Source organism: Gymnoscopelus braueri (genome assembly GCF_963280865.1).
Source record: "Gymnoscopelus braueri genome assembly, chromosome: 22".
In the NCBI taxonomy this organism is placed as follows: Eukaryota; Metazoa; Chordata; class Actinopteri; order Myctophiformes; family Myctophidae; genus Gymnoscopelus; species Gymnoscopelus braueri.
In genome coordinates, this window is record NC_137624.1 from 1,147,347 (window position 1) to 1,154,434 (window position 7,088).

Here is a 7,088-nt window from a genome sequence, read left to right on the forward strand (position 1 = left end):
ACAGTAAATAAATAGACGGCTAAATAACAGTAGACAGACAGACAGACAGACAGACAGACAGACAGACAGACAGACAGACAGACAGACAGATAGAGAACAATAATAATAATAATAATAATAATAATAATAATAATACGATTATTATGATTGTTACACAGTGGTGTAAAGTAACTAAGTACATACTCAAGTACTGTACTTAAGTACAATTTGGAGTTACTTTTTACTTTACTAGAGTATTTCCAATTTGCAACAATTGTACTTCTACTCCACTACATCTCAGAGCCAAATATTGTACTTTTACTCCACTACAATTATTTGAAATCTTTAGTTACTAGTTACTTTGCAGATATAAATGATTACATTATAAAACACACATTAACCACTTTAGCCCTATTTTATATGTAGGCTATTTGAAAATAGCCGATTTACAAGCTCACAACGTGTCGCGATGCGACGCGTTGTGAGCTTGTAGAGCAGCCATTTTCAAAAATGTCAGTACTTTTACTTTTGGTACTTTAAGTATATTTTGATATTTGATACTTTTACTCAAGTAACATTTTGCACACAGGCCTTTTACTTGTAACAGAGTATTTTTATATTGTGTTATTGCTACTTTAAGTAAAATGTCCGAGTAGGCAACTTAATTCTTCCACCACTGTTATGATTGTTATGATGATTATTGCGATAATGATTATTACTATTATTATTATTGTAGGAGCCATTTCGATGATATGATTTAGTATTTGGCATTATTACTTGTGGACACTGGGTGGCGGGCTCTAGTTTGGACAGCACTGGGTGGTTATTTAAAGGGTCACAGGTGCACTGATTAGGTAGATCACACAGGTTGGTGAGGTGCCACACCGTTTTAGCCTGGTAAACCCTCCCTCCGGAAATCTAATTTCTATTTGATTCCAGGAATCAAATAGAAATTAGATTTCCGGAGGGAGGGTTTACCAGGCTAACACCGTTTTACCAGCAGAAAGGAGAAGCAGACAGACAGAACCAAATACAGAGATTCACTTCAGAAATGACACTGCAATATATCAATGGTATGTTCATAACAAACTGCAACTACAATAAATGCACCTAAAACTGGATTTTTGGACTGGACTTCCATCTGTTATGTTTTTTACTTTTCTACTGCGTAGGATCACTCCATACACCACCTGTTGAAGTTATGTGCAATATTGGAACAATAGAAAGCTGGAAATTGCCATTACAATTATAATAAAATCAATATAGCTGCAAGCAGCGATAACACAGGGCCAGGTTTTGCAGAGAGAAAAAAGAAAGAAGAAACTATAAGTAATTTGCAGAATAAGCCATAGAAGCATAGAACACTCAACTTGAGAGAAAAACAGGCAGGCAGGCAGGCAGGCAGGCAGGCAGGCAGGCAGGCAGGCAGACAGACAGACAGACAGACAGACAGACAGACAGACAGACAGAGACAGAGAGACACAGAGACAGAGAGACACAGGGACAGAGAGACAGAGAGACACAGAGACAGAGAGACAGACAGACACAGAGACAGAGAGACACAGAGACACAGAGACACAGAGACAGAGAGACAGAGAGACAGAGAGACACAGAGACACAGAGACAGAGAGACACAGAGACAGAGAGACAGAGAGACACAGAGACAGAGAGACACGGGACAGAGAGACACAGAGACACAGAGACAGAGACAGAGACAGAGAGACAGACAGACACAGAGACACAGAGACAGAGAGACAGACAGAGAGACACAGAGACAGAGAGACAGACAGACACAGAGAGACAGACAGACACAGAGAGACAGAGACAGAGAGACACAGAGTGAGAGACAGAGACAGACAGAGACACAGACAGAGAGACAGACAGACAGACAGACAGAGAGACAGACAGACAGACAGAGACACAGAGTGAGAGACAGACAGACAGACAGAGACACAGAGTGAGAGACAGACAGACAGACAGACAGAGACACAGAGTGAGAGACAGACAGACAGACAGAGACACAGAGTGAGAGACAGACAGAGACAGAGTGAGAGACAGACAGAGACACATAGTGAGAGACAGACAGAGACACAGATACACAGAGTGAGAGACAGACAGAGACACAGAGTGAGACAGACAGACAGAAAGAGACACAGAGTGAGAGACAGACAGACAGACAGAGACACAGAGTGAGAGACAGACAGACAGACAGACTAGAGACACAGAGTGAGAGACAGACAGAGACACAGAGTGAGAGACAGACAGACAGACAGACAGAGACACAGAGTGAGAGACAGACACAGAGACAGAGACACAGAGTGAGAGACAGACAGAGACACAGAGACACAGAGTGAGAGACAGACAGAGACACAGAGTGAGAGACAGACAGAGACACATAGTGAGAGACAGACAGAGACACAGAGACACAGAGTGAGAGACAGACAGAGACACAGAGTGAGAGACAGACAGAGACACAGAGTGAGAGACAGACAGAGACACAGAGTGAGAGACAGACAGAGACGCAGAGACACAGAGTGAGAGACAGACAGAGACACAGAGACACAGAGTGAGAGACAGAGTGAGACACAGAGTGAGAGACAGACAGACAGACAGAGACACAGAGTGAGAGACAGACAGAGACACAGAGACAGAGAGTGAGAGACAGACAGAGACACAGAGTGAGAGACAGACAGAGACACAGAGTGAGAGACAGACAGAGACACAGAGTGAGAGACAGACAGAGACGCAGAGACACAGAGTGAGAGACAGAGACACAGAGTGAGAGACAGAGTGAGACACAGAGTGAGAGACAGACAGACAGACAGAGACACAGAGTGAGAGACAGACAGAGACACAGAGACAGAGAGACACACAGACACAGAGACACAGAGACAGAGAGACAGAGAGACACAGATGGTCCTGATGCTGATCAAACCAACATCAGCCCCTATAGACAATCCTAACAATAACCAGCCTCCGGACATTGACATCACTCCCCAACAAATCCGACCCAACCAAATTATTAATCAACAGAAACAAAAATACGAGAACTATTGGATCGAAACAACAAAGACCCAAAGTAAACTTAATTGCTATCTGGCCCTAAACAGACAATACACTGTGGCAGAATATTTGAGCATGGTGACTGATAACAAAGTGAGAAAAACCTTAACAATGTACAGACTCAGTGAGCACAGCCTAGCCATCGAGAAAGGCCGATATAGACAAACCTGGCTACCCAGAGAGGACAGGCTGTGCTCTCACTGTGGTCAAGGAGTGGTGGAGACAGAGCTCCACTTCTTGACTGCATGTGACAAATATAAACACATAAGAGAAGATTACTATCCTAAATTCACAAAAATAACAAAAACAAAGATACAGTTTGACTCTATCCAGGCAATCCCCTACTTATTAGGTGAGAAAGCCGAATGTTCAAGGTTGGCAGCAAAATATGTAGCAGCCTGTCACAAAATGAGGGACAATGGGTGAACACTATAAGTCTACTACAATTAATAGACTAATGTCATTTTGCTTATGTTTGTCTTGTTCGTATTATTTGTTATGATTCTGAATATGTATTATTATTTTGTATCATAATGTATGTAATGCTTTGGCAATATAAGAATGCTTGTCATGCCAATAAAGCATATTTGAATTGAATTGAATTGACAGAGAGACAGAGAGACACAGAGACACAGAGAGACACAGAGACAGAGAGACACAGAGTGAGAGACAGACAGAGACACAGAGTGAGAGACAGACAGACAGACAGACAGACAGACAGACAGACAGACAGACAGACAGACAGACAGACAGACAGAGACACAGAGTGAGAGACAGACAGACAGACAGAGACACAGAGTGAGAGACAGACAGAGACACAGAGTGAGAGACAGACAGACAGACAGACAGACAGACAGACAGAGTGAGAGACAGACAGACAGACAGACAGACAGACAGACAGACAGAGTGAGAGACAGAGACACAGAGTGAGAGACAGACAGACAGACAGAGACACAGAGTGAGAGACAGACAGAGACACAGAGTGAGAGACAGACAGACAGACAGAGACACAGAGTGAGAGACAGACAGAGACACAGAGTGAGAGACAGACAGACAGACAGACAGACAGACAGACAGAGTGAGAGACAGACAGACAGACAGACAGACAGACAGAGTGAGAGACAGACAGACAGACAGACAGACAGACAGACAGAGTGAGACACAGAGTGAGAGACAGAGACACAGAGTGAGAGAGACAGAGACACGGAGACAGAGAGACACAGAGACACAGAGACAGAGAGACAGAGAGACAGAGTGAGAGACAGACAGACAGAGACACAGAGTGAGAGACAGACAGACAGACAGAGACACAGAGTGAGAGACACAGAGACAGAGAGACAGACAGAGACACAGAGTGAGAGACAGACAGACAGACAGAGTGAGAGACAGACAGACAGAGACACAGACAGACAGACAGAGACAGAGATACACAGAGACAGAGTGACAGACAGACAGAGACACAGAGTGAGAGACAGACAGAGACACAGAGTGAGATGGAAGCAGAATGGATTGATTGGACGTCTCAACCTATTGCCATTAACAGGAATCAAACCCTCAACCTTCGGATTGACAGGCTGCAACACTACCTATAGTGCTATAGCTTTGTCCAGGCTGCGGTTGTCTGTTGAAGATAAAAGTGAACCAGTGAAAGCAGCCGATCTACAAGCTCAGAAACACGTTGCTATCTGAAAAGTTTTGAGATTGTAGATCGGCTATTTTCAGAATGAAGTATGTCATACATTGCAAAAACATACCCTCTCAAATAAGCATTTCATGTTATCTTTACCCTTTGCACATGTATTCATTGATACATTCATGTTTTTTGCAATTCAACTTAAATGAGTCTGCATCAAGTGAGGCTTGAACTGGCAACCTTGCAGTCATGAGGCACTCACTTAAGGGAGAAGCCATTGGACCAACAGACAAGACCTGTGAAAAAAGAGATAACAAAGCAGCCGATCTACAAGCTCAGAAACACGTTGCTATCTGAAAAGTTGTGAGATTGTAGATCGGCTATTTTCACAATTTTGTCATATATTGCAAAAAATATTCTCTCCAAGAAGCATTTCATGTTACCTTTAACAGTTGCGCATGCATTAATTGATACAGTCATGTTTTGTGCGATACAATTGAGAAGTAGCCAGCAAGAGTTGAGGCTTGAACTGGAGACCTTGGATCCAGAGGCTGATGCTGAAGCGAGACGCCATTGGACCAACAGACCAGAACCAGTGAAAAAAGAATTCAATCTAACACTAACACTAAGATCACTCGTTCACAAACCATTTACCAATAGAGAAATTGTATGTCTCCTCGAAACCGAAACCAGTGAAAGCAGCCGATCTACAAGCTCACAAAACGTTGCTATCTGAAAAGTTGTGAGATTGTAGATCGGCTATTTTCACAATGAAGTACGTCATACATTGAAAAAACATACTCTCAAATAAGAATTTCATGTTATCTTTACCGTTTGCACATGATGTATTCATTGATACAGTCATGTTTTTTGCAATTCAACTTAAATGAGTCTGCATCAAGTGAGGCTTGAACCGGCAACCTTGCGGTCGTGAGGCACACGTTTAAGGGAGAAGCCATTGGAGCAACAGACAAGGACCTGTGAAAAAGGAGATCACACAGATGATACAGTTTCACGCAAATAGCTGAAAAATCCTGGGTTTAAGTGTTTTTCAAACTGCTCAAAATTGCGGACAATCTAAGGGCGGAGCTTACTGGTCAACGTGATACATGTGTTCCTCATGAGTCAAGGCACATGTGTAAGCAGGTTTAATGGCTGTCGGCCAAACGAGGCATGACTTTTGCCTGTTTAAAGTTTGCACTTTCAAAAAATCGCTATAGCGCCCCCTTTGACCAATTGGAGTAAGATTCGTTTCAGTAATATTTGGAATGACCCTCAACATTACCGCAAAGTTTCAAAGAAATGTGAGTCTGCATGTATGTGTTAGGGGCAGATGAATAATTGTCATAAAACTGCAATATTCATTGGCTCATTAAAGCTTCATTCTTTCACTTATGGAAAATCTTTTGCACAGGTTTGTCGGCATAGGTCCAAAGTTCATGTGTAAAACGTTTCGTGCAGATTGCTCAAAAATCCCAGGAGGAGATAGATTTTAGCTGCTTTTCATATAATTCAAAATGGTGGGAGATATAAAGGTCAGAGGTCAAAAGTCAGAGGGTTAAAGTTGTTCATCATGAGTAGACGCATGTGTGTATTAGCCAAGTTTTATGGCTGTAGGTCAAACAGGGCATGAGTTGTACCTGTTCAAAGTTGGCATTTTCAATTGAGTGCTATAGCGCCACCTTTTGACGAAAGATTGTGAGAATTATTTCTTGATAGTTTTTCATGACCATCTACCATATGGCCGAGTTTCGTAAAAAGCGACAGCACGGTTCACCCAGAACTGCGAAAAGTGGCGGAAACAGAAGAATACAGACAATATTAAAACAGGTCCAGAGCTGAGCTCTGGCCCCGTAATTATTGTTATCAGTGAGGGGACTGACATATCGCATTGAAAAACCATTGATTTCAGCTGTAATTCTGCCTCAAACAAAACCATTTTTGAAACCATGAAGGCAGCACAAAGAAACATGAATATCATGCATAACAATGAAAGGTAGCCTAACAGGTAATATTCAGTTAACTATCATTTAATTTTGTCAAGTTATATTTTGGTGCAGTATTTCCACAACCGGTAGGTGTCCTACTAGACCAGTGGTTCTTTAACTGTTTCATGTAAAGGTCAAGGACCTCTAAATTGACTCATTAGCCCGCGGACCCCCATTTGAAAAGATATGCCAGGGACCCCCATAAGAGACGGATTTTAGGGCTATAGATATAGATATAGTGATTATCAACCATTTTAATTTTCAGGACCCCCAGCATTTGATATGTATAGACATATCAAATGCTATCTTGAAATGTTTTGAAAAATGTAGAATCTTTTTGAGACATTTTAACCACACCCATCGTGCACGTGGGTCCCTGGCAAAAGTATTTTCAGATGGGGGTCCGCGGCCAAATACATAAGATT